The sequence below is a fragment of the Melospiza georgiana genome, chromosome Z (genome assembly GCF_028018845.1).
Source record: "Melospiza georgiana isolate bMelGeo1 chromosome Z, bMelGeo1.pri, whole genome shotgun sequence".
In the NCBI taxonomy this organism is placed as follows: domain Eukaryota; kingdom Metazoa; phylum Chordata; class Aves; order Passeriformes; family Passerellidae; genus Melospiza; species Melospiza georgiana.
This window is the reverse complement of record NC_080465.1, coordinates 36647621-36671311: the sequence shown is the minus strand read 5'-3', so window position 1 is coordinate 36671311 and position 23691 is coordinate 36647621. Positions and strand designations below refer to the sequence as shown.

The 23691-nt window shown below is 35.6% G+C and overlaps 1 protein-coding gene across 36 annotated transcripts in view; it reads right to left on the bottom strand.

Annotated features, from left to right (window-relative positions):
- Positions 1 to 23691, bottom strand: part of PTPRD (protein tyrosine phosphatase receptor type D) — a 1169657-nt gene that overhangs the window by 635914 nt on the left and 510052 nt on the right. For 35 of the 36 annotated variants that reach the window (XM_058043168.1, XM_058043170.1, XM_058043166.1 and 32 more), the window contains exon 7: positions 1675 to 1730. The exons of the other annotated variant lie outside the window; for it this stretch is intronic. The gene's annotated coding sequence lies outside the window, so the exon portion shown is untranslated. The remainder of the gene's footprint in view (positions 1 to 1674; positions 1731 to 23691) is intronic. 36 annotated transcript variants of the gene reach the window in all.

The following is a 23691-nucleotide window of genomic DNA, read 5'->3' as shown; positions in this document are numbered from 1 at the left end:
GGCAGTAGAAAGTTAAGGAAATATTCATCTGTAAAACCAAGACAGTAAAATTAATTAAAAAGAAAAAAGAGGGTATGACAAAATTTGTAATTGCAAAATAATAATAATAAAACCCAAGTAATCGCACCTCTTTTTATTTTTTTAAGTGTATTTTTTAATTTAGTACAGTCATAGTGATATTTAAGGCATCAATTTGATAATGTAAATCATATCCTTATATTTTATATGAAGAAAGTATTGTAAAAGAACAAGATACAATACCAAAAACAATATCTAAAACCACATATAAATGTTATTTTACCCTCAAGATAGCTAAAGCCCCTAGAATGGCGTTGATATCAGTGTTTAGTAACTATATGAGTATTTACTTTGATTTTCCCTGCACCTGTAGGAATGCTGGGATATAGTTGAAACTTTGTTTGCATTAATGAAACAATTTCTGGCATCCACAGCTGTCTTGTGCAATAAGGAAAATGAATATTCTCTAACAAGCTAGAATCCTCTTGTGCTGCTGCTGGTGGTTTCTAATTTTACTACAGGCACAGTTCCTCAATGCTTCAGCTCATTATAGAGACAAATATCGCTCAGTTACAGGTAACTTTTCATTCTAACGTGCTTATGCCACGGATGTCTGTGCTTCAGAGATATTCTGTTTTGCACCTGAAATTACTTTCTGTGCTACAGCTATGAAGTGTGATTAGAAAAAAAGATACTGCAATTTAGATAAACCCCCACTAAATGGCTCACCTGAAACAAAGCTGAAAATGAAGGTATAAATGGCTGAAGTGATTAAGACTGTCAAGTTCTCCCAGGTCCTGTTAAAGAATGAAATAGCTGATGGATTATTATTAATCCCTGAATGTGAGTTTTGGGGATTTAATTAAAGATGTTCTATTATATTTTTCAAAGCCTATTTGAGGCTGTGAATCAAGACCTGCAATAACAGAATGTGGTATTGTTAATGGAAAAAATGCCTAACTAGAAACTTCAGAAATGTCCATTTCTTAAACTGTGATTTGACTGTTTGATTTTTTCCCTTTATACAAGTCAAAGAACAAGATGATGTTAAGAATGTCAGATTTTTTTGTGAAAAGTGAATATTTGCTAGCTATTATAAACACTGCTTTGCTCACTGATCACTATTGTTACTGTAAAAAAGAAAGTATATAAATGTATCTTATATCCTTACAATACACACATGATCAATGGCTGCAAATAGGATCACAAAAAAGCTATTAGTAAAAGGATAACTTTCCTTATTAATAAAGTTCTTCAACACACATGGAAAGTATAAGAACAGCCATGGGACTCCATTTCAAGAGGAGAATGCACCACATTTTCCAGCAAATTTGAAATAGAAATAAAAATTATTACTAAATTTGCAGATCACAAATGATAGTTTTTAAAGTGTTTATATAACAGTAATCAGGGGAAAAAAGTGGAATTTAGTTGAAATAAAATGCCAAGTTCTCCTCATCTAGCTTAGCTAAACTAAGATGAAAAAAGACAAGCCAGTCAGCACTCAGTATAAACTGTGATGACCTGATTAGGTGCCAGAGGAGGCTAGCGTAATTATCAGACTGAAAATTAAACCTCCAGCTGCAGCTCATTCAGTAAAAGTTTTCTTTTTGAAAGGTCTATAACTACAAACAATGGAATAAAACAACATTTTACCTTTAGGGAAATACTGCGACACTGTTCTGTTGTATGAAGAAGAGCAAAGAGATTCACTGAGGAGAAAAAAATAAACATTTTATTAAAGTGCCCCATGAGGGAGCCTAGTTGAACCATGTATATTTTTTGGGTCAAACAGATAGGCCATTATCATCTTCTATCAGTTTTAAGGAAGTGAGCAAGGCAAGATAGTGTGGCCTGAAAACTGAAGAATCTCTTTTTCCACTGGCTCACACTTTTTCTGTTTCTACTAGGACAGTAGTCAGGATTTACTTTCCCACATAACACATACTTTTTGGAGGGATCATTGATATAGGGACAAAAGTTTCTGGAGTTTCTCAAGAGACATGGGTATACAATCAAGAATTGATCTCCACCAAGTACTTGCTTTCGTTGAGCAACTGTTATACCTCTCAAAACTCTGTGTCGAGACTACACTACATTGCAGACAAATTTAGTTTAAGAGGTTAATTTAATATCTGCAAATCTGCCTTATCCATGTGAAGGTTGGCTTGGATAAAATGGAACTTGCCTCAGAACTTGAGTTGTGAATCTGGTGCTCAGAACTAGCTGTTTGTGTATGAGTGTGCCCGTATGTATTTGAAGTAAATAGCTACACACAAATCAGAACAGTTGATAATGATTTTTTAAAAGGAACTCTGTAAAGGATATCTATATAGAGATTCTTGTTTGATCCAGTTCAAATTTTATCAACACTTTTGGCTGATGAACATAGTCACAATTGATAATGTTTACCACCATGCACGTGTTGAGTAAATCACCAAAAAACTTTATCATGTATTTTGCATGCCCCTTCAATTATTTTTCTAAGTAAATAAATTGTTTTGAACTTCAGTCTTCTAATATGCAAAAAACTTACAATACAGTTATGTTATTTTGGAAAAAAGAAAAGGGGAGAAATTCCGTATGTATCAAAAGTTTTGGAAAATGTTATGTAGGAATAATTATTTGTTTTAAAACACACAAAGAAACTAACAAAATATGTTTTATTATATTACTGGAAGCAGTTTTCAAAGGAAAAATTAACCATATTGACAAGCTAATGGAAAAGGGAAAATGCAAATAAGGTTGTTAATATAGTTTTCTTCTGAAAACATTTTTTGCTGGCCTTTATCTGGCAAAATATCCCAATACACCAGGAGTCAAGATTCTTGGGACAGCAAGGAAGGCACACAAAAAGCTCATCTACCTTGGACCACAGGAGAGAAGATCTTTAGCATCAAGGATCTGCTTGGTAGAACACTGTGGTATACAGCCTTGGAGGGAGGAAGGGCTCCAGAATGATGGTAAATATTCAAGAATCACCTCTACGTGCTCAGAAATGGTGCATGCAAACAAAAAGGAAATCAGGCAAAAATACCAGGAGGCCTGCATTAAAAAAAAGGAGATTCTGGATAAAGTCAGACACAAAAGTGAAACCTGCAGAGGATGGAAAAAAGGACATGCACTCTAGGAGGAATACAGAGAAACTATCCAAGATTACAGGGATCAGGTTAGGTAAGCTAAAAACCTGATGAAATTAAATCTGGCCAGTGATGGCAACAAGAAAACATTCTAATAGCTAAAAGAATTGGTGATAAAAGTAAGACTAGGCAAAATGGGGGTTCTGTCTGGAAGAAATCTAGAGATCTGTTTACCACAAGGTGGAGAAGACTGAGGTTCCTAATTACATGTTTGCTTTGGTCTTCACTGTCAAGTGCTCCAGGTACTGTGTCAAAAAGGCAAAGACAGGGACTGGAGAATGAAGAGTAGCCCATTGTATGATAAGATCAGGTTTGGGACCATCTAGGGAACCTGAAGGTGCATAAGTTCATTGAACCTTGATTAGAGGCCTCTGTAAGTCTTGAGGAAACTGACGCTTGAAGTTGCTATGCTACAGTATAGTTGACATATATGAGAAGTTGTCAGTTGACAGTCAGATGGATTTCCTACTGCCAGAAAAAGGAGAAAGATAACATCAGTTTTTAAATAGGTGAGAAGGGAAGACCTAAGGAAGTACAGGCTGGAAGTCTCACTTCTGTGCTTGGCATAATTGTGGAACAGATCCTTCTGAAAATTATTCCAAGGTAGATGTAAAATAAAGAGGTGATTGGTGACAGCCAGCCAGGCTTCACTAAGGGTAAATCATGCCTGAAAAACCTGGAAAAGGCAACAGACATAATCTACATGGTACTTGTTCAAAGTGTTTGACTCTGTCCCACACAACACTTAGTTTCTAAATTGGAGAGTCAATTGGGTTTGACAGATAGACCACTCAGTGAGCAAGGAATTGGCTGAGTGGTTGCACTTAAAGTCTTGTGTTCAATGTCTTGATGTCCAGATGGATATCAGTGGTGTTCCTCAGGTGCTAGTATTGGGATGGTGCCATTTAACATTTTTATTGGCAACATGGGCAGTGAGATTGAGTACACCTTTGGAAAGTTTGCCAATGACACTGACACACTGAAGGGAAGGGATGCCATTCAGAGGGATTGAGAGGCTTGAGAATGGTCAAAAGGAGCCACAGGAATCTCAAAAAGGCTAAATGAAAAGTCCTGCACCTGAGTCTGGGCAATCCTAAACACGAATACAAGAAATGGATTGAGAGAAGCGTTAAAGAGAAGGACTCAGGACTGCTGGTTGATGGGAAGCTCAACATAATATATGACAATGGACCAGAAAAACAAAAGAATCTTGGTGTGCATCAGAAGGAGCATGGCCAGCTGGTCACGGAGGTGATGCTTTCCTTCTACTCTGCTCTTGTGAGACCTCCACCAGAAGTACTGTCTCCAGCTGTAGAGGTCTCAACACAAGAAGGACATTGACATGCTGTAGAAGATCCAGAGGAGGGCCACAAAGATGACCAAAGGGCTGGAATAGTCTGAAGAACAGCACGTTCTGGAGAGATGTTACTAGATCCTTCTAGCACTTAAATGGGCCTACAGAAAAGATGGAGAGGGACTTTTTACAAGGGCATGTACTTTTAGGACAAGAATGAAGGACTTTAAACAGAAAGGAGTTGTATCTAAGTTTGTGATAAGGAAAGATTTCTTCACTATGAGAATTGTGAAATGCTGGAACAGGTCTCCCAGAGAAGCTGTGGAGTCTCCATCCCTGGAAGAGTTCAGGGCCAGGTTGTGTGGTGTTTTGAACAACCTCGAAAAATGAAAGGTGTCCCTGCCCATGGCAGGATGGTTGAACTAACCTATCCTTAAGGATCCCTTCCAACTTGAACCATGCTATTCTAAGTGAAAGCTAAGCAGCATTTCGAGGAAACATTGTTGGGAGCTTTGAATCAGAGAAAGTTTCCATGTCAATTTAAATTAGGTTGATAGGTCTTATTCTTCTTGCATTATGATGTAACATAAAAGAAAAAAACAGGAAGACATGGTAGTCCTGTAAATGCCTTATAAATGAAGAGTTCCAGGATGTGGTTGAGCTTCCTGTGGCTCAAGCCAAATCACTGTTGAATGGGTTGGAATTCCAGCTCTGTATGTGCAGTGGCTGGACAAGTCCTGAGGATCACAGGAAATAAACTAGAAAGGGTGCTGACTTACCAATTTAAATTATATTATTAATGCAACATTTCCATGTGAATTTAAACAACAAAAATTGAGAAAAAAAGAGTTTGAAAAGCACACTAATAGGAAATTGTGTCTGTGTTACTTAGGCCAATAATTGAATTTTAATCCATAGAATCACAGAAACATAGAATCATTCAGCTTGGAAAGTCATTTAAGATCATCAAGTCCAGCTACCAGTGTCACCAGTATGTTCCACACCCTTAGCCATATCTGCATAATTTTTCAATGCATCTAGACTCTACAACTTTCCTGAGTAGTGTATTTCAGAGCTTTACCACTCATTTTGGGAAGACTTGTTATAACTAATGTTAATAACTAATATAAATTTCTTTTGGCACAATTTGAGGCCGTTTCTTCTTATCCTGGGGAAAGAGACTGACCCCTGCCTTTCTGCAAACTTGTTTGAGGTAGTTGTAGAGATCAATCATATCAGCCTCCTTTTCTCCAGGATCCCTCAGCCATTACTCCCAAGAATTCTGCTCCAGCCCCTTCACCATCTTCATTGTCCTTCTCTGGACGGTTATAGCTATATGGTTAAAATTTTTTGTCAGCAAGTCTTAACTCATAATAAGTTCTTGTCTTATAATAAATTTTGCCAATGACAAGATTTTAAATGTAACTGGAGATAGGTATAAGAAGCAGGTGGAACTGGAAAGCACTACCAACTGTTGTACCAAAGGAAGGTGCTGATAAATATTAAAATCAGTATCAGGCCCCTCAGTGCCTTTTTACTCCAGGGGTTGTAAGCCTAGGCTCAGGGCCAGCTTAAAGAACAATAAATGAGATTAATGGCAGATAAATGATATAAATGATATCTCACAGATAAATGAGATGAAAGGCATCAATTAATCCAAAAGTAATACAGTTTTGTATTTGTACAGTTTTGACAAAATATTCTGAAGTCCAGTGTGTACTGTTATTTAGAGTGGTATTACTAGAATTGTTTCCAAAATCCTTTTTTAGGCCTACCACAAGTTTTGTAATCTGATTTAGATAGCATCAGAAAAAAATCTTGAATTCAGACCACAATTCAATAAATGATAGATAGATAAGAATCTTAGTTGCTGTGTAAGTTTTTCCGTTTACACACTCATGAAATTTCTGATTTAACCTTGCAATAAATGTGAAGAAAAACTAAAGATATTTTCAGCTGAATTTTAATAACCTTTCATGAGTATATATGTATTCTAAATACTGCTAAAAATTCAAACTCAGTGAACTCAAAAAGGTTTTTCAAAAATTAGATAACATGATTATAAATAAATAGCTTTAATTCAAACTTTAAAAGAACAGTTCCAGAGAAGATTAACCATTCTATTATGTATAGACCAGCCATATAGTCATATTAATACAGAGGAGATTAATGCATAGACCTGAGGCTTGTAACTTACCAGAAGAATTTTTAAACTTCTAGGTATAGGGAATTAGGTATAGGAATTTACAGTGGATTAAAAAGCACAGCAAAACAATGCAAAAAATAAAGAAAAAACCTAAATACTAAAGAACAAAACCCAAAAATCCCAAAGTACAGAAAACACTACATTCTACACCATGCAGCAAATATTTCACAACTTCTTACTCATTATTTAGAGAAATATGAAAGATAAATCAATAGAAAAAGTAAGCATGCATAAATTATGGACTTTTTATACTTTTTATTATTTTTATTTTGGAATTTTGGTGAAGCCAACAATAAAAAAAACAACTTAGAATTGGTAAAAACAGGATACTGTTGATGGAAAGAAGCATACAACAACGACTGATACTGGATCAGATGAAAATCCAAATCAAATTTAAAACAATATTTGGTAGATATATTCCCCTCATCTTCTTTTAAATGTTTATACTAGAAGGAAGTGCAACACATTCATCCTCTCAAAAACTTTTAGGAGGTTGCATTTTCCTTCTGGTGATTCTAAGAGGATTGCCTTTCCAAAAGACTGAGCTATTTTGATCAGAAAGAAAAAACGTAGCTGAATATTAGTAAACTTACATGATTATTTTATTCCTATTCCAGTTTATCCTTCTATTAATCACCAGTCTCTGGTGGTCATATTAGATCAGTAAGAGATGATTATAAGAGAAGTTATCTCCAATGTGAAAATATTTTGGTTTTTTATGATACTATAATGCAAATAAAATTTAAATCCTCAAAATGACCATAGCATAATTTTAAAAGTAGCATAAAAACGATACCTAAATGCTCAAATTAACTATTAAAATGTTCATTATTCTTCTTCAAGATAGAACTCTCAGGAGCACTCAGTAGGAGCTTAATGCTGCTTCACTGAGCATCAGGATGCATCCATGGGAGCAGTGTCAAAGTAGACATGAGCACTCTTGCAAAATCTACTTATTAGAAACTTATTAGAAAATGTTTGGCTGAAACACACATAGTGAACTAAAAGGTCTGTGCTTTGAGAAATGGTTCAAAAATTTTCAGCCCTAGGGAAGCTTTCTAATCATCTTGTCTGAACTTCTACATAGGACCAAAGAATTTGATTTGTTATTTCCTGTTTCAAGCTATTGTCTTCCAATTAAGGTATAGAAATTTATTTTATAAACTTCCCTGTTCTTGGCTGAAAGACTTGTGTCTGATACAGTATGCCTCATTCCTTAGTAAACTCTTCCATGATAGAATTTCCCAAGAGGTCTGCTGATAAGTTGTTTTCATCCAGGTCTTTCTCTGTCAGACTGTTTCTCTAAATCAAAAATTATTGCATTTTTTTCCTGAACACTCCAGATATAAACTTTCTTTACTACAGATAATGCTACAAAATTACTTTCAAATTTTTTTGTTAGCATTTTGTTAGGTTATAACATGTCTTTCATAATATATAAAAATAAAATGTTTAGTACTGCTACATCATTCCAGATAACACTGTTTTACAAATCTTGCTGGCTTATAGTGTTGTATAATATTATTTCTCATAAAGCATGAGGAGTCTCATGAAAGCCTGAATAATTATTAATGAAGAAACACTGCAAGAAGGAGTTGTTTCTTATTTCACTGATGAGCAGAAACACTCCTGATGTTTACAGCTATGCCCTCACTGGGTGTTTAAAAACAAAACACCAAAGTTTTTTTTTAGTCCAAGTATTCATGTTTATTTGAAGCTTACATAATGGAAAATAGAATTCCATTAATTCAAAAAAAAGGCATAAAAAAGGTAATTAAAAACTTACTAGTTCAAGCTTCTCTTCTAAAAATGCCAACATTTTCACAATGGCAGGTCATAAAGTTTTAGAAAGGTGGAAGACAAATTTGGGTACATCACTAATCAATAGTTAGGTAGGCATATCTTGTATAACACAACTACTCTTTTCATAGGAACATTTCATGAAAATATTGCATGCAAAAATTTCCTTTATGAAGCAAGACTGTTGTAAAGTTAGGGAACCAAATTTAGTAATTTGATTATGTATATATTTTAAAGTAAGCTTTGCCTGAGACAGAGTATCCTATCTAAACTAACTCTGTAATTGGAGAAAAAAAATATTTACCTGTTACCCAGATATTCAGAAGCTTGTTTATTTTTCTAAAAGTATATTCAGAGATGAACAGGAAATCTTGCAATTAATTATATCTGGCTGTTATCTGTTGAGTAATTATTCAGTAATTCCCAGTATATTATTATGTGCCCTTTGTTATTGAAGATTATTCAAATTTTTATCTGAAGGCAGAATGATGAACTGTCCTATGGAATTCTCTGAGGTTTTTTTTTGGTAAGATCCTAGATCTTTACAAATATTAAGTAGCAGATCTCCGGAGTAGTCTAATGAGATAAGGCAATGTAAATGGGAAAGTAAGGCAGAGAGTTTATAGGCAAAATTATAAAGAATCAGCTAATTTTGAGCGATTGATTTTTGATGCCCATGGGTTTATTTTTTCCTCACAGAGCTTTATAGCTCTGTATAGGTTCAGAGCAGAGCTGTCACTAAATGCATTTGTCAGATAGATGGCTCACATTTCTGCAATTTACACTGTAAGTGTTTTGTATTGTTAGCCAAAAGATAAGAAATACAGAATTAATCATCCTTTGTGACAAGTGTGATTAAAAGACATCACTATGTAACTGAGTGCTGTCCATGACAAATGATTTACACACACTGAATCAGTTCAAATTTGGGTTTTACAGCAAACCTTAACTGACTTTTTTTTCAAGTTGTGGGGCATTATTTTCCATATATGATATAAGTAATATGTTTAAGAATGTGCTAAACATATATTTACTTGTGACAAAACATGTGAGCCTTCCTTGCATGGATGTTTTCCTTCCTGGACTTTCTAACCCTCAAACACTTTCAGAAGTTTTAGACAGAGTTTAGATGCTTAAATTCAATCTGGTGATAAAAAGAAACCAAATCATTTCCCCTTCTTCCAATACAGAAGTAATTTTCTTCAGATTTGCTCTCACTTGAGGTCAAGACTCAATCCTACATTTTAATAGGTACAGAAACTTTTGCTTTGCTGTAGGAAATAGAGGAAATGAACTTTTCCCTCCTGAAATCCTTACAAGACTCTTAGATCATACTGTGTCTTCTCAAATAACATTTATATATATTTTGACTACTATAGAACTATTTTAGATCCCGTTATAGTCAAATTCCTGTATAACTGGATCCACAATATTACTGTTTCTGTCAAATGATAGTAGTTCCAAATGATAGCGGCAACAGTAGTTCCATCCAGAAGGTAAGATTTTTAAAATTTTATTTGGAAACTATAGAGGATTGTTGCATGCAATGGATTAAACAAATACTTTGCGTAGGATGAAACTAGATTTCATCAGGTCATCTAAGTGGACAATTTTACTTCCACAAATTTGGTTCGATGGATGTATTAATTTTGCTGAATAACATTCAGGAACAATGATTGATTGCTATATTAGCATCGTTGAAAATTCATAATAATTCTATGATTTTTCTAGATACTTAAAAAAACTTAGATATTCTAAAGATAAAATATTCTTTATTTCGGTAGGCAAGCATTTCCTAATGTCAGAAAAAAAAAGAAGAAAAATGTTATTATTTATTTATATATTTATGATCTTTCTGCCTGATTTAAGAGAAACACCAAAATTGTAGACTCTGAATGTGTCAGTATCTATTAAAAGAGAGAGCAGATAAACAAGGGAGTAGGGCTGTACACATTGTCTCACTGTATCTTCAGTGGGTGTGCCTGTTGCATGTTTTAGAATAAGATTACATCCATGATTTCTCACTTTTGGCCTTATCTGTCTTGCACTGCTTGAAAATTTTTATTGTCTTTTTCCTATTCTGTATATTATTTTCCTACCCCATTTTATTTTCATTAAAATCAAAACCACTGCAAAATTACACATATGTCCGCAAACACTTCTTCCTGTGATACATGTGTTACCTACATTTTATAGACATAATGGAATACATGGTGATTAAAGAAGGAGGTGCAAAAACTTTATTAAAAACACCCAAAGTTTCCTGGAAATAGTTTTATTTCCTGTTAGTGACTTCTTGTTCCCTGATTTATCATGTTATGCACAACTCGTGATAGCAGAAAAAAATGATACTGGTTATTTCCTATAGCAAAGTAATAGAAAGTCTGGTATATGAAATATATTTAACACTTTTTTTAATGTGGCACATTTCAACTCAAATAGAATAACTAATGACAAAGAGTTTACAAAAATTAAATATATGCAAATTAATAAACCAAAAAAGCATGTTTTGATATAATAGATGTCACAATTGCTCATGTATATGTTATATGAACTTTAATGTTTAGACAAAAAACATCTTTTTGATTAATCCTATTTTAAAAATGCAGAAAAAAATTTATGGGATGAGAACCAAAAATTCTTATCAAGATGGTGAACTCTCTCACAAAAATGTTGGCACTTTAAAGAAAAAATTTATCCAACAAAAGAAAAAAAATTATCTTATTGTGAAATTCAGTTATTAAATAAATTCTACATCACATGAAATTACTAAATAACTACACATGAGACCTTCCAGACCACAAAAGCATAAAATTTATTTTTTAAATGCTCTCCCTTGAAAAAGTTATAAAGAAAGAGAATACGCATACAGTTCTTTATAGGAAAACTGTGAAGGACATAACCTCTTTTTAAAATTCATGAATGCTCTTCTTTACCAAGTTTGACTGCAAATATGAGAGCAAATGTGCTAGCCTTCTAAAATAGAAATGAATATTTACATGTATCTTAACTAGTGATAATGGTAATCTATGATATCAGGCCTGTGTCTTCAGCATGGGAAATAATGCATAATTATTATATAAGATATTATTAATTACAGCTCACCATCTTGGAAAATTAAATAAAATAAGTTTGGTATATGACGTTATAGAGTGACCAAATAACATAACTGATCTGTTCCTCTTCTGAATAGAGAGAATTACATGTGATTTTGCAGCTTGTTTGGCTGAATTTTAGGAAATCCAAGTGCATACATTTCTGCAGATTGAAATAAATGTGGAAAACATTATTAGGAGAATCAACCACAAAATGCTTTTTGAGACTGTTAATTAAGCAAAAGTGTATAGTTTCTGTATTATGACTAGACTAATTTCTACATTTAAGGATAAAAGTAAAGGATTACACAAAGGATTTCTACATTTAAACTTTTTGTATTTCCTTGTCTACTTCAGACAAAACTGAAGTAGATGCTCACTGTGGCATGACGCTTCACAATTTTAGTTTTGAACCATTTCCACCAGCTGCAGATATATCTCACGGCTACTGGACAGGAACACTTAATAACACAGACAGAAAATTCAATTTCAAGAACATTGTTGCAGCAACAATGGTGAGAAGAACAGCAAATGAGAATAGGAAACACAATTGTTAAACATTTTCTCTCCCTCAAGAGAAAATTAGCTTTTTCCTTTACTAAATCATCAACAGGTCTGCCCCATGATCCATGCCTATTATTTGTAACCTTTGTAATCTGGGGAAATGTTAAAGGACATTATTATATTTAATCTAGCATCAGATAGTGAACCCTAAGTGTGAGCCCAAACACTAAGCTGCAGCTCCTGAAACTTATGATTCAGAAAAGATATCAGCTGCCTGACAAGGAAGATGGGTACAGTGAAGAAGAGAACATGGCTTCTTTAACTACAATTCTTCAAAGAAATCAGAAGTTTTTCCTAAGAATGCAGGGCAGTGTTGGCTTTATTTTTGTTGTTAATTAGAAAGGAACCTTAAGCGCAAGAAAAGATGGTAAACATGATGGACACAAAAGAAAATTTATGCACAACACCTAATGATACAAACCCAAAAATGCACCTAACATTTTTTTGACCGTGACTTGCCCAAGTGACTATATTTGAAAGCTTTTGTAGTGTTATTCTTTAGAGAACAAGATCCAGAGCGTGTGTGTGTGTAAGGGAGAAAAGACTGACATACATTTTTTACAAATAATCATAAGGACTTTAAGCAGGAGAGGGAAAGGATCCAGGTGTCTCTCTTTAATATTCAAGGGAAGACACAACTAACACAAATATCAGGATTATGGAAAAAAAAGAAAAAAAAAAAGAATATGTTTAGTTTCAGAGTGAAAAGGCAAAATATCTTGTCATAAGGGAGATCTTTGACCTTCTCCCAGGATGAAAGTTGGGATGCTCTGGAAAGAGTGCCAAGGCAAAGCTGGACGAGAAAATGGTCAGTACAGAAATGATCACTCAAGATTCAAGGAAGAGACACATGACAGAGAAAAGCTGAACAAAAAGGAGAGACTCTGCATTGTTAAACTGAAACTGGATGACATCAGCATCTGTATTGTTTTTTCACAGTCTGGTTTTCGGTAGCAGAGGGGCCACAAAGACACCTCCAGTGAGAAGCTGCAGAAGCCTCCACCATGTCTGGCAGAGCCAATCCCTGATGGCTCTGAAGATGGACATGGTGCTGGCCAAAGCTGGGCCAATGAGAGAGGTTGGTAACACCTCTGTGATAACATATTTAAGAAGAAAATCAAAACAAAGTCACAGGTTTTTTGCTCCTAGACAGAGTAGAGGAGGATGTGAGAACATGTGAGGAAAACAACATGGCAGCACCTCAGTCAGTGCAGAAGGAGGGGAGGAGGCGCTCCAGGCACCAGAGCTGAGGTTCTTCTGCAGGCTGTGGTGAGACTCTGGTGAAGCAGCTGTGCCCCTGCAGCCCTTGGGGATCCATAGGGGTTGCAGAGGTCCATCGTGGGGGGTGCCCATGCTGGAGTGGGTGGATGTCTGGAGGGGGCTGTGATCCAGTGGGAGACCTGGTGGAGAGAGTGGGCCCCTGCCTCCAGGGTGGAGCAGCCTGTCCTTGGAGGACTGCACCCCATGGAAAGAGAGCCATGTCACAGTAGTTTTGGGAGGATTGTCTGCCCATGAGGTTGGACTCACACTGGAGAAGTTCATGGAGAACTGCCTCCCATGGCCTCACAGGTGAAGGTTTTCTCCCCGAGCAGCAGAGGGAAATCTTGGGTGGTGAACTGATCAAAACCCCATGCCCTGTCTCACTGTGCTGTCTGTGGGATGTGGGGAGAGCCTGGCAGGGAAAAGGGCTTTTCAAGGGCTTATTTCTCTTCTCATTATCCTCCTCGGATTCTTTTAGTAATAAATTCACTTTGTAACTTAAACGGAGCCTGCTTTGCCCTTGAAATATTTCTCCTGGTCCTTATCTCACTCATGAAGGCTTTTTTAATTTTTTTTCCCTTTTCCCTCCTCTGTCCAGCTATAGCAGGGAAGGGTGAGTGAACAATTCTGATGAGTGCCTGGCCTTGGGTCAGTGTCAAACCATGACAGCATCTCACTCAATATTCACTGCTGTAGTAAGTACACATAAAAGCTGAAAACATTTTAGGGCCCAGCAGAAGCGTGGAGAAAAAAAGAAGTGGTAAGATTTGTCAAAAACTGAAGACTGAATCAGAGAATCATTGAGATGGCTCAAAAGTGAGACATTTCTGGAGATATTTATAATGAAGCTCAAATATCCTTCTGGATCCCCCTTACATTTCTCTCTTCATGTAAAAGAATGCTGGAAATCTAACCTGTTGACTTAAATGTTTGTACATGCAACTTATTTACAAGTCTACTATCTGAACAAAGTGAAATTTTGATTGGGAAAGCTCTAAATGAGATGAATATAAAATAATTCACATTTTTATTTATTGGTAATTAATAGGAAATGCAATATTAGTCTCTTAACAAAAGACAACTTCTCTAATATCAGTTTGTTACACTGTGAATTAAACTTAAAGACAAATAAAAATGAAAAATATGCAGCTACTGATCTTTGCTTTCAAAGAAGCATAATTCAAAACTTAGGGAAATAGCAAAAATTTGAATGGAGCAACTTTTTTTCCTCCCATATAATGCATCAATTCTAAAAGAAATTAATTTTCCTCTATTTATATTAATAATAAAAGAATCTTGCTATCATAACCTCCCCACTCTTTGTCCCATGAATAGAAAATACTCAGTGGAAGCTTGTTTTCTGTTGAGTTGGTTCTGATTTATGGCCTTTATTCATTATCCTATTTTGTCTTTTCCCCTTTTCCCATAGATTTAGACTCTTATGGTCTTACTAGATCATACATTTTTCCTTTCATTGAATTTCTCAAACCTACTCAAATAAAACTGAGCTTTGGCATTTTAGAGTTTTGACACCATGTTCATGATAAAGAGTGCTGCATATATTCTCATGAAATATGAAGTTCAACATTCTCTTAAATAGTCCCCTTAAAAGTTAGGATTCTGTTGAGCTATCATAATTCATTTTGAAAATTCTGGTATTACTAACTGAGATGTGTGAGTTTAAAAAAAATATTATTTATTCTTTATGATTTTATAAATACAGAGGATGAAGGATTTGTCATCAATGATGTGTTTGGTGACTATCCAGTCATTCTTTGATGTCAAGTTTCAGAAGTTAATGTCCTGTTAAGTTCCCCCTGTTATACCTTACAGTATTAGATAATGCATACTAATTTCAAATAAGTTACTTTTGACTCAGAAAAAAGTTAAAGTTACTCATTAAATAAATTTCTTTTACAGTAAGATGAAGTTTACAAGCTTCTAAAAAGGTGATATTTGGAGGCTATTAAATTCTCTTATATAACTACTTGACATTTGTAAAAAGAGGAAGAAAGGTTGATGGAAACAAAAATTAGATGGAAGTTTAATGATAGTGAAACATATTTTGGCCAGTAATCTTTATTACAAATTATTACATTTTTACAACCAAAAGATTATTGAAGAAAAAAGTCATCAAGGAGAACATTGGAGTAACTAATAACTTTGTCTTGTAAGAGGTAAATTGCCTCTAGTTTTCAGAGTTTTGCAAGTTAAGAAGACATGCTCAATATCCGAAAAGTGAAGAGTTAAAATTCAGACTCACATATGTGAATTTCTCTGTCTTTCTCAAACCTCATAGCACAGCTACAACTCTCATGAAAGAAACATGAATCTATTAGACAGGACACCACTAAATATGCCTCATTCAGTTTTACCACAAGACTACGTATGTTGCATGCATCAAGAATTATTTTTTTCTTTTATAATTTTGCAGTATTAAACACATTTCAATGACTCTAAGGTGAATTTCTCCAGCAGACATGGTCTGGAGCCAAAGATCACATTGCAGGGAGAATCAGCAAGACCTTGAAATTAGTGATGAGAGTGGCACTCAAGACCCTTGAGTGGAAAGCATTAGAGCCCTGAGGAGAGGCAGCTCTGACTCTTCTACACAAGCCAGGACGGGAGCAAGAGCATACACCCTGTAGTGATCCAAAAGTAGCCTCTGGCGAGCTTGAGTGAGCAGGAGCACAGTGAGCAGAGCAAGCAAACGGTGTGTGGTGTGGCCGAGCATGTGTCAGATTGCACAGCAAGGGCACATTCACCCACCAGACTAGAGATCATCTCAGTTGATGGTCACCACACCCTTGGAAGAAACGCAGGAATGTTTTCCACTTGATGGCTAGCCATATCTTCAGCGCTCATGAGAAAAGATGTGGTGACGCAAATGAAGCACCCAGGAAAAAACATAATTGTCCAGTTTACAGGGAGTCCCAGAGCCTGGTGGTAGTCCCAGAGCCATGGGGCAGTGGTAGAGACAACAACTGTGTGACCAGGTGGTTAATCTGGTCTGCCTGGTGACAGAGAGAGTAGGTAGAATGGTTATGAAGTGTCACAGACTCTAAAGATGAGATGGGGGGGTGAAACTATGGTCTGGGAGGACCAGACACCAGAAAAATCCTGAGATATGAGTGTCCCATATCCTCACCCTGCCAGGCTGAAAGGAGTAGATCAAAAGTTTTGCAAGTATTGACAGGGAAAAAAGATAGGCCTTGTCTATTAATATATGGCTTCATGGCTTTAAAAAGTAGGTGTGATGGGAGAGGAGATAATAGAGCTCTTGGAAAGTTGTGGCATGACAGACCTAGATTAGAGGGACAGAGTGCTGGTGAGTGTGCCTTGCTGATGACTCTGAGATGTGCTAGTCACACTGGACCATGCTTGAAATTTTATGAAGATGAGGAAGGGGTCCTGCAGTAACAGAAGCCAACAGGGAAATACCAGGGAAATATCTCAAAGGAATTAAGGGATGTTCCTCTAAGAAGACAACATGTCTCAGCTCAGCTGAGATGCCTTTACACCAGTATATACAGCACAGGTAACAAACAGGAGGAGCTTGGAGCCACCATAAAATTATGATCTTGTTGACATTACCGAATATTGGTGGGACAAATCTCATGCCTGCAGTACAGCTGTCAAAGGCTACAGGCATTCAGATGGGGATGAGAGCATGGGTGGATGGGGAGCCCTCTACACCAAGAGCCTATTGGCAAAGCCTTCTTGCTCCAGCTCACAGGCTGTCAACCTGCTGGGGGACTTCAGCCACCCTGACCTCTGCTGAAAATGTAGCATGACAGGAGTAGGAAATTTAGGAGACTCCCAGAATGCATGGACGATAAATTCTTAAATACTATTCCAGATAGTAAACATACCCACCAGAAGGGACACAATACTGGATCTAGTGGTCACCAGTGTTTCAATGTCAAGATGGGAGGCAACCTGGGCTAAAGTGATAATACATCAGTGGAGTTTGCAGACCTGAGGGATATGTGTCAGGTGAAAAATAAAATAAATATTTTGAACATCAGGAAAGTAAAATTCCAGCTCTTCAAGGACTTAGTCAGTAGGAACACCCTGGAAAACTACCCTCAGTGACAAAGAAGCAGCTAGAACATAAGAATTAGCTATGCAGAGGGAAAAAAAAAAACTTGGGCAAGAAAGGAAGGACACTGACATGACTTTGAGAAAGTAACTTTTGGTCAAGCTAGTGGGAAGAAGCAAATGCACAGGTAGTGGATTCAACAGGAATCTGGAGTAGAATACAGGGGCTCAGTCTGGTTGTATAAGGATGGGATCCGGAAGACCACAGCAAATCTGGAGCTGAAATTGGCAAGGCCACCAAAGAATAACAAGATTCCTATAATTATATGAGCCAGAAAAAGGCTAGCCAGTGAGTCAAAATGGATAAGAAGGTTGAAGTAATCAAAACCTATTTCACCTCAGTCTTCAGCAACAGCTTACAGAAGCTAATGTCTCTCAGGCTGACAAGACAAGGATAGGGGAGCTAAAATCTTCCTGTTGTAAGAAAAGATCAGGTACATGACCACCTGAGGAACCTGAAAGTTTGTCAGTCTATGGGACAAGATGAAATGTATCCCAGATATCTGAGGGAATTGGTTCATATTGTTGACAAGATAAGCTCCATGATAAGCGTGACAGCCTGATGAAGTCCCAGGCGACTGGAGAAGGGGACACACTGTACCCATCTTTTAAAAAGGTAGAAAGCAGAACCCTGGGAACTCCTGAGCTGTCAGCTTCACCCTTCTCCCTGCAATGATCATGGAACAGATCCTTACAGAAGATGTACAAAGGCATACAGAGGACGGGGAAGGGGTTCAGGATGATCAGAACAGTATCATCAGTGGTGAGTTTAATCAACATATTTTTTTTTTAAAAAAAAAAGTATGTATCATAAAGTATTGGTTATTTTAAATACTTAGTCTTCCCACTAACTTCTAAATAAACATTCTGAAAAAGTGCATTTTAATTGCATGGTCAATTAAAAATACATTTGTTATAAAGAATTGAAGTCTGGGAATGAATGCTCCACATTAGATAAGCCTTTCATATTGTTTTTATCTATATCAATTCATCTACTAAGTCTTTTCAAAGAAACTGAATATACTGGCAACTACACCATTCAATCAATGGCTTTGTGACAGAGCTATAAATACCTGAGTAGCAGGAGTGGGAAGGGAGAGACTATTTGTGGAAACTAAGGATTATGGCACATCTGCAATCACCTACCACGTCAGCATTCATACGGTAAAATGGATGATGATAAAAAACATACACCTGAGGAGAATACATTATCTAAAACTAACATAAGCACCATGAATGTTTTATTACCATGGAAATGGTGCACAGTACATGACAGCAGAAAAAGTCAGTTGAGACAGGCAATTTTAATTTTTATTGATAATATGATCACAGGTGTGCTTTCAATCATTTCACCACTTCAAGTTTCTCATCAACTGTCACTAATAATTTCACATGACAAGTGTAGTACTTGTGACATTACAAACGCAACCTGGAGTTACTTACAATGCCTGCTGACTGGCAAGCCACTGTCTCTACTGCCAGGGCAGAACTCCAAAAGCCCTTTCTCTTTAGTGCACCAAAGGTCTCTCTGCCTCTCTGTGGGATTTGCAAAGTATGGCTGATGCAACCAATGTAAGTAAAAGTTTTGACTGTGCTCTTCCAAAGAAACAGTGCCTTCTGGTTGCAGAAGGGAAAGAGGCAGGGCAGGATTCTGAAAGACCGTGATAAAAATGCTCAGATCATTAAAGGGAGGTGTCATTCAACTGAAAAAAAAGGGATAATCTTAATCCATGAGGGTTTCTGGCTCACAGACTCTTCGTGCTTCAAATTTCAGAAAATCTTCAATGAATTTCCTGTATTGCATGCCCCAATTTAGCTCCAATAGTACTGCTGTGACTGAGGCCTAGCTGGAATCAAGTGCATATGATTCAGGAAGTAGCATTCATGATTGCAAATAAATACTGTATTGCGAGAACACAAACAAAATAAAGTGAAACTGCAGAACCAATGCATTCTCTGTTTCATGTTCTGCTTAGATAATGAATCTTACATATATCTGCATGGTGCTTTTCAACAGAAAATTCATATCTCTCTGCTTTGCCCTATATGCTCAGATGAGTTTCAGGGTGAGGAGTTCTACAAAATACAAGTAATGTGAAAAAAGTTTATAACTGTCTCATTTCATTTTTTTTTAATTGATGCTGCTATTAAGATACATTAGTAGGTTTTGAAAAGAAATAGTATGAACAAAGTTAAATACAAATTTTATCTGAGTCCTATAATAAGATCTATCAAACAAGCTATTTCACCCATACCATATATATGAAAATGAAAACATCATATAGTGTTCAGTTGCTAATTTTAAGGTCTGTTTCTTCTAATTTTTTTAAATTTTTGACAATTAAAACTAACTTAACCATAACTCCATATACATAGTAATTATTACAATTAATAATAATTTATTAATATATGAAATATTATTCATTTTAATATGAGTAGATTTTTTGACACTAAGGAAGGAAGAAAATTGTTTTAAAGCCATTTTTAAGATTAAATGGATGTCTTCTATGAGAGTGACAACTATTGCACAGTAATGCCAAACTGGAGCCCATAATATTCAGGAATAAAATCTAACTTATAGGGGTACAAAATGCTTTTTCATATTATTTATAAAGTATATGCTCACCTTTTCTTTATTTAATTCCATTTATTGTTTTGTTTCATTTGTTTTGCAACTGCTTTTTGTTGTAAATATATGTATGAATCTGAAAATTAAACACCATTATCATTATAGGAATTTTACAAATCTAGAACAAAAATGCCCAGCTTTCCTAGTAATTGCAACTATTCCTCAGTAACAGATATCATGATATCAGAAACTACCTTAATATCATTTTCCCTTTCTTAAAATAATTTACTTTAGGATGACTGTTGCACAAGTGGACCAAGTAGGATTTAAATAGTTCCATTTCAAAATATGCAAATATTTTCTTTGTATTAAATAATATTCCCCATGAGACAAGGATGAACAGAAGGAATCTATTCTCTTCTGCTTCCTATTTGCTTAGCACAGGTGTAAAGCAAAGTATCAACACAGAGAACAGAAGGGATGAAATCTTGGCTTCTCTGAAATAAATGGCAATTCTCCCATTGACTTTAACGGGTCAGGGTTTTTTCAGAACTGTTTCTGGATTCACGGTTGCCAGAATGTGAGATTCCACTGAAAAGTCAACTTTCTCCACTGTGTGAGATGAAGCCAGATTGGATGTAAATGGTAGTCAGAGCAGAACATTGAATACTGACTCTTCATGGCAAAGTTAATATGCTGTGGAGTGCAGAGCGCTTCCAAACAATAACAATGCATAATTTGTTTCTTTCGTTTGACATTGTCTCATAAATAAAAGATAGGAGGATGATGAATTATAGTTTGCTAACACTACAGCCAAATAATCATAGTTGATTGCTAATAAATGACAATGAAAACTGATTCATACAAATCAGAAGTTGTACTGCAGCCATAAATATCTAGGAGGGCACTGTACATTAATAACAATTTTAATGCTGTTTATTTGAATATAAATTTATATTTGCATAGCTCTTGGCTAGAAACCATTGGGAAAATATTTTTTCAACACTTTCAAACAAATCAGACTGTAAGCCACTCACTTTTCTGCTATATTTTAGATTCAAAACAGTTACACTTTCTTGACCAACACAGAAGACTAAGAGTTAAAATTAAGTATAATGCTGTTAAAATTAAAACCTTTTTGAGTTATTAATTTAAAATTTGTCTTACATCAACACTGAAAAACTCTGTCTTTTCCTTCATTACGTTCACAAAATTATTTGCCTGTTTTAGCAAGGTAATTATAGTGATACTGGTATTAGAAGTTCTGTGGAATGGTAAAGTTTCTGTCAGCTATGAAGGTTAGACTCTCTATAGTGAATCCCATTGTTAAAGCTGCTAAAGGACGCTTTACATGCACATAATTACTACAGTTGATCCAAATTCTACAGTAATTACAGTATTAGAATAAATGGGAACATGGCAGCACGTCACCTAAGAATCCTCTGGCGGTACAAAGATAAGTACAATTGCTGTGCACAGCTTTGTCTAAGCCTTTTAAGGCAGTCTCAAAGATTCCAATATGTAAGTAGCAAAAGATCAGCTTTCCTATTTTTAATTCACAGCACAATAGCTGCACATTCTCTGGCTGGAGTTATTTGTGTTTGCCAGTATTTTTGAATAATGGACAGAGGTAAGGAGATAGAATATAGTACTCAAATATTTTCCTTCTTCAGTACTTGAAGAAAAGAATTCCAGTTGATGAAGTTCAAAGCTCCTCTTACTATTTTAACATTTTTTTAAAAATTCAAAATCTTGATTACTTTTTCTTTCTCAACTCCAACATTTCTTTTTTGAAGGACTGACCAGTTCAGTGCAATTTAAGATGTGCCATGAAAAACCCTAGAGGCGCACATTCCTGTCTCCTGAAATTTGGAACTTTCTGTGTTCCCTGGAATCTACTCTTGTAGGATGGGCAGGATGAACAAATTTAAATTACAGACTGTAGGAATATGTGTGATTCAGTTTAAAGACTAGCAACTTTCTTTTTACGGAGGTTAACCTAAAAAAAATTGATATGACCTGTCACAATCAAGCCTGATAGTACCACAGGCTTTTCTAGAATCATGAATGTTACACTGCATATAAAACAAATAGCACCCTGCTCAGCCTCCTTGCTCCCATTCCCCTTCAAAGGAATGGTTCATTTAACATTTATAATCAATGTAACTACATTTATAATCAATGTAGCAAAAAAACCAAACCAAACCAAACCAAACCAAACCAAACCAAACCAAACCAAACCAAACCCCTTGTATTCCTCAGCTTAATTGCAAATCAACAGAAATACAAAGTAAGGAAAAAAAATCTGTATAATTAGTTCTTACATACATGTGTGTGCACAGACACGTAGACAAACTGACGATTTTTACAAGTAGTTTATATGCTATATGATGGTGCAATGATAAGTATAAAAGCAACTAAGCAGTCAAGGAGTTCCTTCTATATGTCCTGAAAAGGACGCAGAAAGCATAACAAGTAACATGTTGACATTAAACATATATTGTTAGATTCAGATAATTACCCAGTATTTTTAGGCTGACAGTGAACAGCTTCCATTTCCAGGAGCTACTGAATGTTTTAGGAGTCAAAGTGCTTTGATCTTCATTTTGTAATATGTTTGCAAATGTTACAGTATAATGCAAATGTCTTGAGTTGCCCCTATGTTACATGGAAAAAAGATGCATTGTCTCCAACAAGGATACAACAAAGCATGGTGTCTATGAAGCTTATAGTTTTTTTCTGGCCTAGGAAAATCTTAATTACAGATGAAAACTACTCTGCACAGCATCCTGGGGGAGTAGAGAAGGAAAAAGAGGTGATGATCTTAAAAAACAAAGAAAGGCTATTTCTCTGTTTGTAAAGGGCTCATGGTCTACTTGCATCTTGCATAAAGTAGGCTAATTTTTATGATGCTTAATTACTATTTTTTAATTACAAGTCAAACTATGTGAAATGTATCTATGTTAAAGAAACCAAATTTCAAGCAAATATAATGATCATAGAAATTCTAAACACAGAATTTATAACTTTGCATTCCCATCAGTTCCTTTCAAGAGGTCTGCAATACTTAATTTCCACTTTCTTGTTTTAGAAATAACAGATTTGTATTAAAAAAACCACCAAACACAAAGCCAAATAAAAACCCTAATAAAAACAACTTTTCTAAAAGTAGTAGCACTAGGAATAAAAGTCTCAAACTAGTGATCATGTATTTCCTATATGGAAGACTGATTTATCATCACTTAAAACAACAAGATCCTCAGTCCCTGCTTTATTTTCCATTACGTAGCAATATAGAAAATGGCTAAAGACTTTTCAAGATATGAAGTAATATAAGATCCAACAAGGAACTAAAACTGCAGCAAAACAGAGTATATGAAATCTAAAAATAAACATTATAAGTGCCAGGAACTATCTTAGTACAGGAAATTCAACACATCTGATCCAAGATTTGCATTTCCACCTCCTTGTGCAAGACCAAGAGAAGCATATTCTAATGCATCTTGTTGTTTGCAAAATATACTACAGATACCACACACCATGGAAAAGTTAACTATTCTCTAGAACCTTCATTGCAAAATAGAGAGCAGAAATTCCATAGCATTTAATAACACATCATTTTATATTGGGGAACAAAGAAATCT